We start from the raw sequence: 20,254 nt of genomic DNA on the forward strand, positions 1-20,254 counted from the left end.
TTCCCTCCTCCTTCAGTCCACCCTGTCTTTCTTTCCTCTCTATTGACTAACTCTCCTCATTCATTCCGCACCCTACTTGCATTATGATCTCCTCTTTCCACTCACCTTCTCTTCTCTCTTTCCTACTCCATCCCACATTCCCTTTCCCTGGCTGTTGCTGTGTCTGCAAATAAGTGGGAGGGGGACAGGAGGAAGGGTGAGTCTTGGAGTCCCTTCCCCACCCCTGTCCTGTGGACCAGAAGCACCTTCCCCTGGCCAGACTGGTAACACTGGAAGTGGCCAAAAGAAGGGGAGCCCTGGCTGCCTTTCTTTCCTTCCTCCCCTTTGAAACGGGTGGTGGCAGCAGCAATGACTGGGGGAAAGGGGAGCATCGGAGCCCAGTAGAGGAAGGCCCTCCTGTGCAGTAGGCTCTGATTGGGGCATGATGCCTGTCTGCAGGGTGAATGGCCTAGAGGAAGCAGTAGCCCAACCTGCCTTGGGAACTAGAAAAAATATTGTTGAGCATTGCTAGGAGGAGACTGCAAATTGAATGGCAGCTAGAAATTTAGTGGCCTTATACTTTTACAGTGTTTGCAGTCTGAACGGCGAACACTTTTTGTACAGATTCTTTGGGTAAATGTTGGGGCCCCTTTTAAGAGAGAGTTTCATGTCTGGCATTTCAAAGGAACCTCAGTTCCTCCTGTGCATTCATTAATGGCTTATACAATGTTGTATTCCAAGAAGTGTTACTCTGTTCTGCTAAACAGTAACAGTGGAGTCGCATAGTATTCATTGACTGCTTGGGAGCTTTGCATCATGCACTAGCTCCAAGTGAGACTGCTCAGCATGGATTTGCTACTTGCAAACCTATTCAGCTGGCTCATGGCAGCTTGTTGTATCTTTATTGTGGGATCTCCAGAGATCCTCTGCTAGGTGGTGGAGTCTGTATGATAATGCCTCAGTCTTTGGCGTCCCAGTGGAGACAGTTTTAGAATGGGGTCTCCATGATGGTGCCTCTCTCCTCCCCTGCACGTTAATTTGCTCAGTTCAAAATGGCAAAGAAGCTTTTCTTTTTAAAGTTTCTCCAGCGGAGCGTGGTGGATCCCTTTTTTAATAGGTGTAGAGGAGGACAGTTATTGGGATGTTCCATCCTATTAACAATAGAATTCCTACTAACGACTCCCATGTTACTTGTTGCACATGCACCTTCCTTTGCCAGTCTGGACTCTCATGTTGGTCATTGTAGGACTCTTATTGTAGGGCTCAATCTGATCAACCTCTTGCAGAATCGAGTGCCTATAACATAGAGGTGAAGCAAACATAAGTTCCAACAGGCAGTCGGCGTAACACTGTAAGTATGTAAACTCTAGTTTCCTTGGGAGAAGGATTGTATCTTCCTCTGTTTTGTATATGTTATATATCACCAAACACACTGCTGGCACTTCACAAATAAGAAATAATATTAAGTTCTGTCCCTTAGGCGGTAAGTCTCTTCTGATATATGTATTTTGTATGATTGACCTGACTGTTTGAAGGAGAGCCACATAAATGCAATGACAACAGCAAAGTCATTCTTCAGTGTCTTATTTCCATATATGGAAAATGTGTGTGTACATGCAAGGAGAGAATTTTGCCCTATGTAGGTAAAGTAAGATGGAAAAGGTTTAGATTTGCTTGTACACACTGCTAAGGAGAATTTGGTTAGTTTAACAGTGGCTCAACCAATTGCTATGTCTTTAATATATTGCTAGGTTAAATTATAGTACTTATTACAAGAACTTTGAACTTGCTGATTTCCACTACTTTCAAACATTCTACCAATGAAAGGAATGGCTGCCCCATTGCTTGGGACAGTTAATGCTACTGTCAACAAAATCCCAGCAAACATACTATAGGAGCCTGACAGAGAGTAGACAAAATGACCTAAAGTGTTTTAACTATCTCTAATTCATATGATTTTATACATGAGCTGTTACTTTTGATCTTATTCTGCACCGTCAGACCGCAACTCTGGCTGAGATGTGTCACTAAAACTGCAACCCACCTAAGAGAGAAACTAGCCATGCATGGAGATATTTAAATAGTGAGATAGATCTAAAATCTGGTTTGAAAATTCTTTTGTAATATATTCTTATTTAGTAAATACTTTCCAGTTTATTAATGATATAATAAATATAAAATGGACTTGATACTGCACTGTTGGGAGTTTTACCAGGAACTCTGTTACTACGATGATGGGCTGAATGGATAGATTGATTGGGCTAAGAGAGCCAGATTACGACCCTGGCTATGCTCCTGGGCAGAGGAATAAGGGTATATGAGCGTGCACCCTTCCTTCTCTGTTCTGGCTACCTATGTCATGAGTAGCAGCGAGGGGAAAACAGATGTTTGGTGCAGGTAAGGGGACATTTCATTCTCCCTTATTACACTGCATAGGAGTGTAGCCAGGGTCACAATCTGGCCCTGTGAGTTCAATTGCTTAATCTGTCTAGGTCTCGTTAAAAAGATTCTTTAAAACAAAGCAACAAAAAAATCTTACCACAGAAAACAGGGCCCATTCCAATATTCTTTGCTCATTGACTTCACTGGGATATTAGGTATGTAAAATTGGGCCCAAAATCTTAATTTTTTTCTTTCAAACTTCCTGTCTCAAACCTGTAATTTGACCCTTTCTGGTTTAGACCATAATTCTGCAAATGTGTTTTAAAAAGTAATTTCCATTTGTTTACTTCTGTCAACATGACATCATTTGGCAAGTGTTAGCACACATTACCACACTGTAGTGGGAAAGCCCGTCTTTTATATACACCCAGTTGCCTCACATAAGCAGATAAAAGCTAATAGGAAAGCTATTTTTGCACGTTTAGTGCTGCCGTGACCTGAGGGTTTCTGAAGAAATGTAACACTGCGGAGTTTCCACAACCTATGCTCAAAAATATTTCAAAGTTGTTCATGCTGTAAAATGTTCTAAAGATTTTAAACCCATCATGTTTGTTTGAATTCAATATTGTAATGTCTGGGCTGTCTCGCCCCTTTTGGACCACACCTATTGATAATGGGGAATGATTCCTTTTTGCATGACAGCAACACTTCAAATGGAATATTATGCATATAAACAGTTTTTAAATGCTCAGAAACATTCCATTAAAGAACAATAATTGTCTGGGATTTTAGAATTTGATTTGGCTAAAAGTATTTTGAATTTTTTTAACTTTAGACAATGATTAACTTGAAACTGCTTGAAGAGCAATAAATGCTGATTAAGAGGCTGGTTCTGCAAAGGTAGTGCTTACTGCCACGGAAAGTCAGAGGGACGAAGCGCTAGCCTTGGTAGTAAGCATTTGCAGAATCAGGCCCCAATTAGCATTCTTTGGTTTCAGGGTGAGCTATGTGTGAATAGGTGTATGCCGTGTGACAGCAAGGTGGCTGTAGTAATTATTCATTAGTTTTAAATAATAGGATAATTATGAAGGTAAAATTACACATACCCTTATACACCCTCTTTTTGTTAGCTTTTCCATTTTTAAGACTGTCTAGAGCACCCTGTTGTAAAACAGTGCACTCCCCCGGTTTGTGCTCAGTTGTGTCGTTGCTGCTTGCCCGCTCCTTGCGAGAGCGACTGTGTAGACAGAAGTGAAAAGGTTACATACATCTTGGATACATGCACTTACAAAACATGCAAACTCCATTTTCTTTCACCTGCTGGGATAATGAAAGTAACCGTGGTTCTTTTAAACGTATGCATGGTAGAATTGTGATTGTGCTCTCCTTGAATGTTCTTGAATTCTCTTATGCTAAAATCCTACCTGTGGCTCTCCTGGTATAGAAGGCACCCAACACAGCAGAACTGAGTTGGATTGGGGGCATGCTTCAGGAAGCCAGAAGCTCAGCCAAGTGATCCATTGCCCCTAGATATTCTACTTAGTGAGGTATCTTGGCTCAGCTGCGCACAGTAGCTTTTTCGGGAACAAGACCTGCCTGGACACTAGTCTTACTTTAGAGATTAGGTAAAGAGTATTTCTGGCAAATTACTGAAGGTGCATTAAGGCCCAGATTGTGCAGTCAAACTCCCATGGGCAGATTGGGATTAAATATTGAAATGTTATTGGCAACCACTGCATAAGACTTAATTCCTACACCCCTCCAGCTCTATAGGTGTTGGAAGAGTTTGCAAGGATGCAAGTGCAGAATTAGGTCTAAAAATACTTGTGAAGTCAAGTCATGCTTCTGGGGCTGACTTCTGTTGAAAGCACTAAATCTTTTGGGAGTTGCAAGCCAGAGCAATTTTCACCATCAGGTAAAATGAAGTGGTTAGTAAAATTGAGGGAGATGGAGAGGGGACTGATGAGATTGTGTGAAAGGCAGAACTGAGAAATTAATCGGAAGGTTGAGATAACTTGGAGTGTTCAAAAGAAAGGTCTAAGTGGTTTGGGGAGATTGTCTACCAGCCAAAGAGCCTGCAGTGATTTGAAAGCTATAAACTGGTTGGAAAGCTAATGCTTGGTGGAAAGCTAATGCTTCCTGACCTTGTTGGTGGGATTTATTATTATTATTTATTAATATGACCATAATGCCTAAAAGCTGTAGTCATGGACCAGGACCCCGCTGTGCTAGGTGCTGTACAAACAACAGAGTGGGTTTTGGTGATGCAGTATTAACAATTTCACTGATCACTATAATCTGTTATGCCGTAAAACTTGTTGATATGTGTTTACAGGCAAAGTTCAAAAATTTTCTGTATATGCTATAATCTTCAAAATAAACAGTGGATAACTGTATGGGTGACAGTGTAGTCTTATAAATAAGGCATACTACATTTATTGCAAAAAAAGAGTCTTCCGCATACTCACTGGATTTTTTAAAAAGATATAATAATAACTGTATAAAGGAAAAGAAGTGCTACACTGCAAGTGTCCAAGCAGTTTGGACTGTGAGGCTCTTCACTTCCAAAGCACTCCTCAGGTATGCTGCTGCTTACAACTTTGCCCTCATCTCCTCCTACACACCCTCATGTTCCTTGTCCTCCATCCAAGCCTTTCTCCTGGCTGCTCCCTTTGTCTCTTTTGCCCATGCCTTATGCCTTTTTTCACACTACCCCCTAAGGAGGGCTGGCTCCAGCTTTTTTTCCGCCCCAAGCGGAGAAGGGAAAAAAGAAAAGAAAAACCCAAATGAAGGATCCGCCCCCGAAGTGCCGCCAAAGACAGAAGAGGAGCGATTGAGCTGCCACCGAATTGCCACCGCAGACCTGGACGTGTCGCCCCAACAACGGACAGACTGCCGCCCCTTTCTATTGGCCGCCCCAGGCACCTGCTTCCTTTGCTGGTGCCTGGAGCCGGCCCTGCCCCTAAGCTTGGAACAACTTCCCTATTAATGTTTGCCAGACACCCTTCCATCCTCCCTCTTCTCCTTCAGAAAAATCCTAAGGTCCAACTATTCCATGAAATATGTCATACTATATTTCTTCTATATGGGATTAGACTGTATTGTACCCATTCGCACATTTAGATTGCAAATGCTGCGGAGCAGAGACTTGTGGCTTGACACAGCTTGCCTTTTGTACGATGCCAAATGGAACCTCAGCACTTTGGCCCCGATTCAGCGATTTACATAAGCATCTAGGTAAATTTGAAGTCAAAGGGACTACTTTGAGTTCAAAGTTATGAACGTACTTGAGTACCTTGTTGAAACAGGTCGGAATCTGGAATCTATACAAGTAAGAAATAACCATAGAAATGTTCCATTATGCTCCAGCAAAATGAAAAACTGTTATGGAAATAATACACAATAGACAATGTTACGTGGTATAATCATTTGCAGATCAAGTATGGATGTTCCGCTGTGCAAAAAAGTTAGAACACTAAGAGCGAAAGAAAAAATACACACTTCTTTACTGTGTGTGTTCTGCAGAATACAATAAGCTCCATTAATGTTTAGTAGGTTTGTAGTAAATACATTAATACCCATTAAAATAAATATCCCTATGTCTGTGCTGTTGTATCCTTTCATAACTAGAGTCCACAAGGTTACTGTCTGAAGCCTTTGACAAATTTGATTTGATAAAACTGTTTGCTTTTTAATAGGACAATTTGTCCGAGGATTTTCTCAGGTTTTAAGCATTTTCTGGCAGAGTCTGTGCCTACTTCTGTTTATACAGTACAGGCCCCAGTCCTGATCAGAACCTATGGCTGCTACCACAATACAATATTAAATAATTTAAAATGAATTAGGCCCCACAACAGCCCTGTGAGTTATGTAACAGCTTTTACCCCTGATTTACAGGTGGAACAACTGAATCACAGAGATTGAGGCCTATGTTTCCAGAAGTATCCACCAAGTTTGGGTGCCCAGCTTTAGATACCTAGGTCTGATTTTCATAAGTGTTGGGCACCCACAATTCCAGTTGGAGTTGTTGGCAGCTGTTGGTACTTAGTGCCTCTGAAAATCAGATGCTAGGTGTCTCAAACTGGCAAAATTAGCAAACACTTGAAAATGGAGGCCCATGTCACACTGGTCAAAAGTTTGAACCATTTCTTACAGGACATCAACATGAGAGCCAGGAATACAACCAAAGTATTCTGACTCTCAGTTCTGTATCTTAACCACAAGGCCATGCTTCCCTCATGTCACTTGATTGAAAGGGTGAAATGTCATGCCATTACTTCAAAGGCGAATAGCTATATTGAAAGCAATACCATGGGGCGAAGCAGCATGTCTATAACAGTAGTTCTCAACCAGGGGTACGCATATCCCTGAGAGTACACAAAGGTCTTCCAGTGGGTACATCAACTCATCTAGATATTTGCCTAGTTTTATAGCAGGATACATAAAAAGCACTAGTGAAGTCAGTACAAACTAAAATTTCATCCAGACAGTGACTTGTTTATACTGCTCTGAATACTATACACTGAAATGTAAATACAGTATTTATATTCCAATTTATTTATTTTATAATTATATGGTAAAAACGAGAAAGTAAGCATTTTTTCAGTAACAATGTGCTGTGATACTCTTGTATTTTATGATTTTGTAAGCAAGTTAAACTTGGGGTACGCAAGACAAATCAGACTCCTGAAAGGGGTACAGGAGTCTGGAAAGGTTGAGAGCCACTCCTCTATAAATCTTCACCTATTTCATGTCCATTCCCTTCAGTTTTGAAAACTGTTGTGCATAAAGAAAACACTGTATAGTCTTTGATTTCACTGAGCTGCATTTGTCAGAGAAACTCAGATTGTATAAATGAAGTGAAAAGGAAGATTTTCTATTTACAGAAGGGAGCTTGAAAGTTAATGTTTCCTGTGATGTTAATGTGGGTGATTAAGAAGACTGTTCTCTTTTCTTTTTGTGGCATCAGTGCACAGAAATTGAAGTTATTTTGTCAGTTTTTAGAAAGAAGTGAATAAAACCTAAAATTAGAGACTCTTTGAGAACTCAAAGATTATAAAAGCAGGACTCTAATAAAATGTCTGCTTATTATGCAGGATTATCTCTGTCATACAATTGTTCACGTGTTACAAGCTCAGACAGCAAGCAAGTATTCTTTCTCATCTTTAGAGAATGGTATCTCATCCTTTTCACTTTGGTTTTCTATAGTAGCATAATATTATACTTTCAGATAAAGCTATTCATTTTCAATAGTATCCCTGTATGGAGACTGGACAAAATTGCAAAACATTTTGAACAGGAAAACTGGTGCTAGAATAAAAAAGGAGGAAGGTTTTATTGCTAAATTAGGAACTGGGAGGTCATATGAAAGACAGTTTTCCTGAGGAAGAAGACTGGTAAATATGAAGCAAGAAGTTTTGCTAGAAATGCTATTGCAATATATCAGTATACAGTACATGTTATGTAAAATGCAACATTATTTCAGCTATCACCTTTATCTATATATGGAATGTACTCTATAACCAAATGATAAATGCATAGTGTTGAGATTATGGACTCTAATCTGGGCATTGTGTGGGTGTTCCACACCAGTAGTGTATTTGGTATAGTTGCTTTCAAAGCCTACCAGCTATATTAGGTCTGTTTGTTCTCTAGAGCACGGACAGGAATATACAGGATTCTGAATCAAATTTTGTGCCTATGTTGTGTTCAGTGTAGATAATAATGATTCATTTTTAACTATATGAGATGAATGAAGCAAGGGTTATTATAAATGCCTTCATGTTTATTCATAAAGCATTTAGGGGAGGTTCCTGAGGTATGAAAGGCACTTTTATCAATTCAGATTCTATGCTGCTCTAATTTTTCAACATTTCCCAAAATATAGTAGACTTTTAAAAACACGGTGAAAACCAACACTTGTACATTTAGCCCAAATCTAACAGCCTAATGTCCTGTTAATTTTTATTCTACTTTTTGGACATTTTGAACTGTTATCGTGTCTGTTCTGAGATATATGTTTAGACTCTTTTCTGAATCATTCAAATTACCTATTTTAAAAGTCCATAAACCCATATTGAATAGCTGATATCCAATCCCAAAGAGATTCTTCTTTAAAACAAAACAAACCTTCTATTGCTTGTGTAGTGTATTTGAGAGATGCATCAATTCAGATAGTGACATTCAAAATTAAAGTTACTCAATGGAAAAGGGAAGTCAACATGGATTCCAAATACCTTTCCATACTTTGAAATATGGTCCTTAGTCCAATGCCTAAGGACTGTGAGGCAGTTTCGCTCATTAGAACAATATGAAAATTAGAGATGCATTATTCTATTTACTAAGTCATCTTCCCAGTCAAAAATGGGTACGTTCAGTATAAATAAATTATCATAGAAATGTATGAATTCTACTAAGGACTCAATCCTGCACTTTTTACATGTTGCAATTTCCTTCTTTAAGCATTATTAGTTATCATGTGTGGGGACCATTGATTGATCTTGCCTGTGTATGGATAATCACATTTTTATTCTGGTTACATCATGGTTTAATTCCCTCCATATAGGCAGGTCCAAACTGTATTAAGCAACTGAGTTTAAACACTGTAAGTTTCATAGTGTCAGCCGGCTCAACGTGAATTTTGTATACAAAGGACTGCAGAAATTTGACTTTTCTTTGTAATTAGTAATATTCTAGCAAATATACAACCGTCCCACCCAGGGGTGAAAGTAACTTATGAGACTTACCGGTACACAGGGCAGCCGGGGTCCTGAGCAAGGTGTGTGTGTGGGGGTTGGGTGGGGGGGGCAAGGGGGCGGCTCAAAGGGGGCCTCGGGTGGAAGGGGCGGGGCTGGGGCCAGACTCCCCCAACCAGCCCTTCAATGTTGCCCGGCGGTGATTTAAAGGGCCAGTGGCTCCCAGCCACCACCGCCAATGCTACCCCAGGGCTCTGGCAGTGATTTAAAGGGCCAGGGCCTCCAGCTGCTGCCGGGAGCCCCGGGCCCTTTTAAATTGCTGGGCCCCGGGGAAGCTGCCCCCTTTGGCCCCCCTCATCAGCAGCCCTGCTGGTACGATCAGCTGTGTACCAGCTCTTACCAGTACGCCGTACCATACCTAGGGTGACCAGATGTCCTGATTTTATAGGGACAGTCCCAATATTTGAGGCTGTTTCTTATATAGAAGCCTATTACCCCCCACTCCCATCCCGATTTTTCACACTTGCTGTCTGGTCACCCTAACCGTACCGTTCCAGCTTACTTTCACCTCTGGTCCCACCCCAAAATATATACTTGCCTCTACATTGCCTATATGTACATGAGACTGAGTTCACAGGTCAAATCCAGTACCTAATGCAAATTTTGAAAAATGAACATTTTGAATAATCTTTACCATAAATTTGAAGAGGAGCTGAAATCTGGCTTTTCTTACATTTAGTAGGCCCAGCTTATTTGCACAATGCATTAGTCTTCATGTATAACAAATAATTACAGTAAAATTATTTTTCTTAATTATTTTAGAATACATAGATGTGAGTATGTGTCACGAGCTGGGGAAAAAAAGACGTTTAGATGTAAGAATGCTTTAACAAACTAAAAAGAAGAGGAGTTTTTTCTTTCTTGCAATTCTTGTCTTCAGCCTCTGCAGTTACCTGATCTGTACCTTCTCTCTTTTCCACCCTCCTCTAGTAGCCCTCTTTCTTCTCTGGTTCTTCTTTCAGCCTCTAGTGCTAAGTTTTAAAAACTAAACAATTGACCTTATTCATATTAAAATCCAGTTATTTAAAATGTACATAAATTAAAAATTAATTATTTCTGTTGGAAAAAAATCTATTTTTTTGCTGTGACAGATATCTTTAAGGGATATCTTTGAGGGTAAGCTCAGTGGTTTGAGCATTGGCCTGCTAAACCCAGGGTTGTGAGCTCAATCCTTGAGGGGGCCATTATAGGGATCTGAGGCAAAAATCTGTCTGGGGATTGGTCCTGCTTTGAGCAGGGGGTTGGACTAGATACCTCCTGAGGTCCCTTCCAACCCTGATATTCTATGATTACTGGTTTAAGAATCATGTGGGGATGGGCTTGGCTTTGGTTTCCATTGTTGATTCCTGTCCCCACGGTGCAGGTTTATATGTGCTCATACTGCATGCGTTTGAGTGTGAGATGAGGAGCTGGGGTATGAGAGAAATAGCCTCTGTGAACCTAACAGAATAGTCAATAAGTTCAACAGTTCTGTTTGCTATTCTATTTCAGAATACATTCATCTTCCTTTTGTCTCCTCTCTTAGTTTTCCACTATAGTCAAACAAGTCCTGAACTAGGTAGGCAGTGTAGTTTTAATGCTTAGAGTAGAGAACTGGAAGCCAACAATCTTGGTTTCTGTACCTGACTCCAACAAAACACAATATGACCTTGGACAATCACATAACCTCTCCGTGCCTCAGTTTACTCCTTTGTAAAATGATATAACAACACAGGTTGTTGTGAGGTTAAATTAATTTAAGTCTTTAAAGCACTCTGAGATTCTCAGATGAAAAGTGCTATACAAGTGCAAAGTATAATTAGTATACTTGATCTGTATTCTTTTGATGCATTCTTCTTTTACTAACATGCTTTAAAAACAAATATTTATTGGTTTTGAATTGTTTGCATGGAATAAAGTCAATCCTCTGCGAGTATAGTAGGTAATTACACTAATATGGGCATTGACGTGTCATTTTATTTGAGAATGTTAATTTATTTAAATATTCTTGCTGTTGGTTACTAGATTATTTCCAATGTCTGGTTATTTTTCTATTTTATATAGTACATCTGGAATCATCCTCTTAATGATGGGATGAATTAGATGTATGTGTGTGTGGGGTGGGGTGAAGGGGGTGGGGGGGGGGATTCTCATTGCTTCCCTTTAGCTTTAGAAAAGCTACCAACCAATAATAGGCTGCAATGCCATTGTTGGTAGCTCCTAATTAGCTAGACAGAAATGACCCAGATAACATTACAAAGCAATTATTTCAACAAATTGCCCTTGGAATCAGTGCTTTATGCATTCTTAGAATATTGCATTGTTCACTGTTTGCCAGTCAGGAGGTATTTATACCTAGTACTTTGGTCAGTAGGCCACAGTCAATGTCTCCATCTCTGTCTGAAATCTTACAGTCCTGGTGAGATATCAGTAGATAACACAAAGTGCTTTGAAACATATTATTTCATTGGACCAAAAATTGTGTTGCTTCCAGATGGAATCACCATCTGGAAGGAAATAAAAATAGGTGATTGTAGCAGGAAACTCTGTGTTCCAAGGACATAATCATTCAGAAAATGTTGAGTTATAAACTGTGCTTGTACTTTAACATGGATTTTAGCATGTGATTGGGCTTTTCCTGTAGCTGAACATTCATAAGCCTTAAATAGAAAGGCACTATTAACAAATAAGATCGGCTCACTCTAGGATAATGAACTTCTTTCAATAAGTTTACTGTTTTATGCTCCGGTGGGGGACAGGCCTTATGCTTGTCCTCACTTGGCATATACTATAAAGTGTGTCCATGCAAATATTTTAAGACACAAGTCTGTTGTGTTAATTTTGATGGACTAAGTAGGCCCACAGATTTGTCTTTCTGGCTAACATTTTCTTTGGAAACTTGCCTGAATAGGTATCTTCCTATTCTGAGGCAGCCTAACCAGACTATGCGGCTGGTGGGTGGCGCTTGGGGGAGGTGGAGAGGAGTGAGTGGCGGGCACATGGTGGCGCCTTGGGGAGGGGATAGACAGGGGGCAGGAAGAGATGGAGTGAGGGTGAGCCCTTGGGGAGGGGGTGGAGCAAGGGCAGGGCAGGGCCTCGGGGAAGAGGCGGAGCAGAAGTGGGGTCTTGGGGTGGAGTGGGGGTGGAGCAGCCACTGGGGGGGGGGGGGAAGAGGGGAAGTGCCTGTGAGCCTACCACATAGAAACAAAATAGAGAGTGTGTGTGAGTAATTTTAGTAAGCTTTTCCACCTTCATGCTGTAGTTGTCTTGACTAGGATAGGCCAAATATTAACCCCACACAGCTATAAAAAAGCATGTATTTGTTAAAAGTTAATCCAGCTCTGATTTAGATTAATTAATAGCATGGAAACTCAGGGTGAATAGCCAAATGAAAGCTTCTAGCTGGATGTTACCTAGCATGTTTCTTGTCTCTGGCTTATCCAGAAGTCTATGAACTTGTAGGATAAGATGCCCAGGGAGAAGTACATGGATGTCTATAATGCTCATTGGCTCAAGGAATATTGTCAGACAGACCTGAGAGGTCACCGAAAAGGTTGACATCTATAGTGTTCTGCCAGAAAAGAGAGGGCAGGAATACATTGTGATGCATGCCACAGTTCTTTATGAAGGCATTTCTTCCTAGTTGCCTAGCCTCCAGACTGCCTAATACAGTCTGTGGTGCCTAGCATTACTGCATGGGGACTCAGTCTAAAATAAACAGTCATAGAATGGACTGATGACTACATGGACAAAGTCTAAATAAAGACAACTGGAGTCTAAATAACGATTCTGCCAGTACACTGACCAGACAGAAATCTTCTGTCCTGTACTTCTCTCCTGCCTGGTAAGAAATCAGAAATCATTTATATGAATCTAGCTGAGCCCATGACAAACAGAATTCCAGGTCCATGAAGAGACTGATAACTACAAGAGTCTATAGGTATTAGACATTTACAAATGTTTATGATTTAAAGTCAGTGGGAGATGTATGAAATGAAAAGGTCAGAGACAGACAGTATCCTTTGCTGGCTTCGCCTTTCAGACTTTAGGATCAAAAGGGGAAAAGAAGGAATATGTCACTTTACAGGTAATTAAGGCATGATCAGAAAGTAAGGACCAGTTGGTCACTCTAATGGCTTTGAGGATGATAGGTTAAGTGCATCTGATATAATTCTGGATAACCTTCCATATGCGGCATGGGAGAGACTTGCCTTGATGCTAGTTAGAGTGATAGGGAAGAGGTGCAGCTGTACTGCTGCAGTGTTGGAAGTGTAGACAAGACCTCAGTGTAAGCTCGAAAGCTTCTCTCTCTCACCAAGAGAGGTTGGTCCAATAAAAGATATCACCTCATCCATTTTGTCTCTCTAATGGACCAACATGGCTGCAGCAACACTGCATACAAGTATTTTTGCTAGTGATGTATTTGTAGAGTAAGGCTAGAAAAATTCCTTCTCTAAACTACCTGTTACTTTGCTCTAAAAGTTCAGAAACTTCTGTATGAAGAAATATATTTTCCCTTCCTCACGTGTGAGATTTGTATTATCATTTGAATGTATTAAACAGTGCTATTGACTTCAGTCCAAGTCTTTCAAGTCTTTGCGCACACACCCAAAACTGCATAAATTAATCAAAGGTGAATCCTGGGCTTACTGCAATCAGGTGAAGCATTGAGTTTGTGGAGAAAAAAATCTCCACCCTTACAATTTTGGGGCAAGACCTGTGGAACTGGCCAAAACAAGTTACTGCTGCCCAGATAATTTGCTGAGTGGGTGAAACTATCTCCCACTAATATACAAGTATGTCAGAGAGAGAGAGTCAGTGTATACATTTTTATCTGTTAAGAGCAATAAAGTAGCAGAGAACTCAAATAAGGAAATTACTGATTATTACCACTAGATGGCAATTAAAACACATCACATAAAGCTAGCTGGTAAAACAGCCCAAACCTCTTTTAAATCATGCAGTTTTCTTCAAAGAGCTTAAAAACTGGCCTGTTTGAGTGCAGTTTTGGCTTATCTATGTTTTCCTTAGAGCAAAACACACAATGATTTCCTATGACAGAAAAAAATACTGTTACAACTAAGCTGAATTGTGGACTGCACACTTGGATTCAGGCATGTCGTGGTAATTTTGGATTTGGAAAGGGCTGCATTTGCTTTCTTGCAGAGTTGCCTCTGTGGAAGCCTCCCCCTTCCTTGGGCAGGAGGAGTAATAGGGTCAGCAGCAAGTAGGAGAGTTCTTGGCAGGGTGGCATATTGGAGTTTGCTGCCAGGAAGTTAGAAGGGGCCCCAAGCATGCAGGCATGTAGGGTCTGATCCAAAGCCCATTCGCATTGATGGGAGTCTGTATGTTTTGTGCATTTTTCTTGCTTCCAGGTAAATCTATCAGAATCGATTGTCCTTTTAGGTACATTACTTTACATATCTTACACTATCTATTGCAATCAGTAGTATTCTATGTTTGTGTATGTATGTATATGTGTTTATATTACTCACAGTGAAGATCTGCTCTAGATTATACATAGTGCATAGTGAAATACAGAAAGGCTGAGTGATGCAATTGAATTGAAATTTTCCCACTTTGTTTTTTTAAACAATGTATTCTTCATGTGTATGCTATCGAGTGTACTTACTTTTGAATAGAGTAAAAGGGGGGGCATATTTTGTGCTGATTTATACCCCATGCAGTTCCAATAGAGTCCTAATTAAGTGCAGAATATCATTCATTGTGCTCTCCTAATGCATACACAGGTCCCTTAACCACAGCAAATTTTGGACTTGTGAGATTTACAGCTAGCAAAATTCAGAGAACAACTAAAATGGAATTAATTCTTTTTCTTTTCTTAAAATTGCTGTAGTATAAGCTACCATCTTTTCAGAGATTGACTAGCATAGAACACAGACCAGTCAAATACAGGATCATTCCACTCAGGCAGAAATTCCTTATAGTTTCAAAAAGAATTTTGCCTTTGTGAGGACCACTGCATTGAAATCATTGGGAGTGTGCATGTAAGGAAAACACTAGTCCCTATAAAGTCTCTATAAATGTTTAGCCTGATTTAAGAATAAATGAAATAAATAAATAAAAGAAAGATTACTGGAAACAGCTTCTCTGATCACACCATTACTTTATGCTTATTTGAGCAGCTTTAAAAAGATAAGGAAGTACGAGTTTCAGTCTGTGCCTGGTGCCACTGACAAATTGAAACTCCCTTTTGTTACAGCGGTACCTGCTAGAACCACTGTAAAGTAGCAGTTAGCATTAAAGAGCTTTTTTAAAAACAGATCTGATACTTTTGTTTTAAATAACCTTTTTTTTAAAATTGCAAAATGGCCAGGTAAAATTAATGAACAGGTAATTTAATGCTGTAAAGTGACCATTACATATTACATACAGACTAGCTTTTTCATAATGTTTTTCAGTTTGAGCATCTGAACTAACATCCTATCCTATCCCTAAAAGGCTTGATTTACATTTGCAGGACAGTCAGCTGCAGCTCTGAAGGAGCAATTAAATTTCTTTTAGGATTGGGTAGCATAACTGTCAGGGTCTGGTTTCTTTTTTAATTTGCCTAGCCACACCTCCTTCTAACCAATGTCTTAATATGTTCCAGAGATAGGCACTTTCATTCTAGGATTGGGGTTCTCCCCATTTCACTTTTCAGTTCTCTCATTCCAATATTGAAACTCCTGCTGTGCCATCTTTTTTTCAGTTTACTGGGCAGTATGAAAGATTTGATTTGTCAACGTATTTGATTTGATTAGTTTGTAATGGATATGTAAGACCCCTGTTGATGAGTTAAGGAAGAGCTGTGGGTTTGTGTCCTCAGACCAGTTTTCAAACTGGGGTATCTAGGCAATTAAATTCATATGGATGCACTTATATATACATTGTTTGATTTTTGGAGGTGTGAGCACCCACTGACTTCAATAGTAGTTATGGTTGTTCACCACTCTTTTATTCAGATGCAGAAATACAGATTTCAGGTATCTAACTTAAGGCACCCAAGTTTGAAAAGTTTGGCCAAAGGAGACTGTTAATGGGGGCAAAATGATAGCAAAGAAAACATGTCTAACTCTAACATGGTTTTACATTGTAGGTAAAAGGCAGGGAAATCTTTGCTTCCAGAAGATTTTCAGGTTGTTCCTTATGTACATAGGCTACACTATTAAATTGCTTCAAATGTAGTAGAATGTGCCCTAGGCTCAGAATAGCCTGCAATTAGCTTGTTTGTGAGAGTGGTGATTTTTGCTAGGCCTTGGATAGCCTGGTAAGACAATGGTATATCCCAGAATAGAACTGCAGGGTTGTCCAATTTATCTAAGATGTCATATGAAAATATACATATATATGACTGCCAGTACTTCTAAAGAAGCATATGTTTGATTGCCACATTATAGCATGTTCATGTTGCTCCAGCAGCGGTTAAGAATAAATCATAAAGAATTTCTGGGAGAGTATGACCTGATTAAAATGCTGGGATACAGAAATGAAGTGTGCAAATAACTTAGTACATGTTTTCTTTAACCTGAATGAAGTGCTACAAATAAAATGGGAAAGATTTCATTTTGCTGGCAAAGGGAGACGTGACTAAAGTGAAGGCCTTGCAGAACGGCAGGAGAAAAGCTAGAGGATGCTTGGTCAGTGATAGACAGTATGCTGACTCAGGCTCTGGCTCTCTGGGTGATTTTCCTGCATTTGTTGGGAATCACTTCATTGCTATCAGTGGAACTGAGGTGGAAAAATTTAGGACGGCATTCTGGCTCTTCACTAGACTTTGAGTTCTGGCTCTATTCTGCATTAGAGTGTCCCCTCTCACAAGTGATCATGATGCCAGATTGCTGGTGAACGCCTACCCTATCTCCTCACATAGACACCCCACAGTTCCCCCTTCTTCAGCAATTCCAGTTTAATGACTGATGGTAGGAACGTGGTCCAGCGAATGAGTTATGGAAATGGGAGTATGAAAAGATCTGAGCTTGACTGCCAGCTCTGCCACTGATTTGCTGTGTGTCTGTTTCCTCATCTGTAAAATAAAGCTGATTATTCTTTATCACTTCTTTGAAGCCCTTTGAGATCTATGGCTAAAAAGATGCTATATAATTGTTCGACAGTTCTTCAGAATTCAGGACACCCAGACTGACCAATGGATCTGAAGCTCACTTGGGGTGAGAAATAGGGTTTTTGAAAAAGCAATGTCATAACAGTATAGCAGAGCTATAACATTTCAGTGCTGAAATGATAGTGTGGGAAGTTGGCTTAATTGTGAGAATTGCCATAGGTTATCAGACATCCGAAACAAATTAAATTACCATTAAAATTAATGAACACTGGATACGTTTTGTTGTGCAGCTGATACTTACTTAACTTGAATGTGTTTTTGCTCAGTGGTAGTAAGAGACAGTATCCTCAGCCAGGAGTTGGTCAGAAAATTTCCTCTCTGATCACTTTGTATTGTACTGGAAGCTGAATCTACTTATAGAACATACTTTATGCAAAGTGCAGGAGAATGGAAGTGGCAGCCTGATTCAGTGCATTGCAATGTTCATTTTGCAATACAGGTTTTAATAAACGTCTGCTTCTAGTGAAGTTATTCTGTTTAAAAAAACAACCCTCAAACAATGATTTTACTGTAAATGGGTTCCACTTTAATTTAAAATAGAATAGCATGAAGACGTGAACAACTAACCTCATCTTCTGCTTATTTAACCACAAATATATGAGTTGTTTTTGTTGACTGTCAGCTGTTTGTTGCGCTTGCTGACATGGGCTATCCCAAATGTCCACACATTCTAGACATGTTTTTAGTGTTTGGTTAGTTTAACTTTAAATCATTTATGTTTATGGAAAGCCACAAGGCAGCCAGTAAATAAACACAAGCAGTTGTATATAAATGATATATTATATAAATCTTTAAAACCCAGACAAGAATGTGTCAAAACTAAGGGTTCATTCATGAGTGTTTGGAGATGAACATTTTTAAAAAATGTAGTGTAAGCACCTCTTCCATTCAGCCTTGTTGTGCTACATATACTCCTTTTTTGTTGTCCTCCTTCCATAAGGATGGTCTATTTAATGAGAAAAAGAAAAAAAAAAGACATTTATCTTTACTTGGAAGCAAAAGAAGATGGTAATTTCCATTTACTATGAACAGCTGAAAGAAACTAGACCCTGTTTAGTATCTTGAGACTGTGTATTTAATGGCTACTCTAGCAATTTTCAAAAAATCTTCCACTAGGTTATTACCATTAGTTTTCCTGTACCGGTAACACCGGTGATAGCAACAGTGGGAGAGCAAGAGGAGACACAAAACCACCTGAACCCTCGATGATGATGAGAAGCTAATGCCTGAGCCCAGTCTACACTAACACTATCAGTGGTGGAGCTGAACTGCTGGTAGTGAAACTGTAGATTTCCTGATAATTGCTAGAGTAGACACAGCCCATTGTGCTCTTTGACAACCTCTGTACCTGTGAAGGATCATGTCAGATCAGTCTTATAAGTCCTGATATTAGTGAATTAGCTCTTGAAAAACACTATAATATTAGCACTCTTCACTATCTCCTGATCAGTACTCCCTTCCCCTTTCCATGAAGCATCTCTGTCACATCTGGTATGGCACAAGCCTCTAGACATGAAGGACCAAGTGGTAACATTGGATAGCATTCCCCTTCCAAACCAGACTAATGAATCCCAGCTGAACTCACTTACAATCATAGCTGTTCCTCTTTTGCCCACAGTATGGTATAAAGGAGAATCTACACATTCAGTCAGGCTGTATTTCTTGAAGAGTCCCTCAGTTCTCTACTTGTCACTTATTTTGGATCCTACTTGCCGCAAATTTAGCAAACTACTTATCCCTGCCAGCTGTGACACTGACAATGGAAGCATCAAGCTCCTTTTAACTTATTCACCAGTGGCAATGCCACTGAATACATTGCAATAGCCTCTTCATTCATTTTACTGCCTTCTTAATCCTTTAACGTAGTTCAGTCTTTTCCACTAAGTTCACAAACTACTGGCAACAACCAGAATCTTTATCATAACTGGGTCTCCATAATGTAGCTGGAATTCAGTGTTATTTCTTCTTGGCATCCAGCAGTAGTAACTTGAGAAAAGGCAGTGTGTCAGCAAATTGTTTTTTACCTTTGGAGAATTGGCTAGGTTTAAAGGTGATACTACCTGAGTGTTATTAAGGCATTTTTCATAATACCCATGTTTCCCTTTCATGATAAATTCCTGGAAGTTTGATTGGATTTCCCAGTGAGGAAACACATTTTTAAAAAGTAGTGGATAATGAGTACATGAAAAAAAAAAAGAATGTTTCTGCATCTGGATTACTTATGCGAATCTGGTACTACCATAGCAAATCAGGTAACTGTACATACCAGGGAGTACTTGTCATGCAAATAGCCCTTTGCTTTTGCAAATATCCTATTTTGCCTAGCTCAGTGCATTTTTTGCATGCACAAGACAGTCTCCATTGTTTGAAAGTTTTTCCCAAAGTTTCGTACTGTAAGTTTTAAAAGCTTCTCTTTTTTGGGTGGGTGGGTGGGGGGGGGAGATGGTAGAAGAATGAAAAGAACCCTGTCAGATGCACAATCTGCCTGTGCCCATAGTGTACAGACCTGACGGGAGACCCTCAGCTGGTGTAAATTGTCATAGCTCCATTGACTTCACTGTCTCCTAGAAGCTCAGCTCGTCTATCTCTCCTTCATCCTAGCCCCTGACTCCTTTCTTACCTGTACTATCTCCTGCAGACCCTTCCCCACTAGATATACAACCTGACTGGACTGCCCCATCAGCTGCATAACTCATTTGCAAAGTGATCTCTGATTTTGAAAAGGAGAAAGTCATGGCAAATTTACCATTGCTGTGTTCAGGAAAAAGGGGGAACAAATCTGGCTTTCCATGACTTCTGTGACAATGTGACTCATGTAACGTCTTATTTACAAATTGCTAGTGATGAAATCACAACGAGAAGGATCGTAAGAGGTCAAATGACTGATATTTTTAGAAACATTAATTAGTGAGTATCTGATCTGGCAAATTCTTACTCATATATGATCAATCCTCACTCATGCCAGTAGTTCATTGATTTCAATGGTCCATCATATGTGAGTAGGCATTAAGGAAGAAATTCATTCCAGTGCAGAGGA

General features: G+C 39.8%; 1 long non-coding RNA gene across 6 annotated transcripts in view; it reads left to right on the plus strand.

Annotated features, from left to right (window-relative positions):
• Positions 1-20,254, plus strand: part of LOC122173910 (uncharacterized) — a 193,903-nt gene that overhangs the window by 28,731 nt on the left and 144,918 nt on the right. For 3 of the 6 annotated variants that reach the window (XR_010592588.1, XR_010592585.1, XR_010592584.1), the window contains exon 1: positions 12,825-12,939. The exons of 1 other annotated variant lie outside the window; for it this stretch is intronic. This is a non-coding gene — a long non-coding RNA (uncharacterized LOC122173910). Of the gene's footprint in view, positions 1-12,824; positions 13,036-20,254 lie in introns of those variants that run through there. 2 more of the 6 variants (XR_010592589.1, XR_010592583.1) reach the window with 2 other exon arrangements.

This window comes from Chrysemys picta, chromosome 14 (assembly GCF_011386835.1).
Source record: "Chrysemys picta bellii isolate R12L10 chromosome 14, ASM1138683v2, whole genome shotgun sequence".
Lineage (NCBI taxonomy): Eukaryota > Metazoa > Chordata > Testudines > Emydidae > Chrysemys > Chrysemys picta.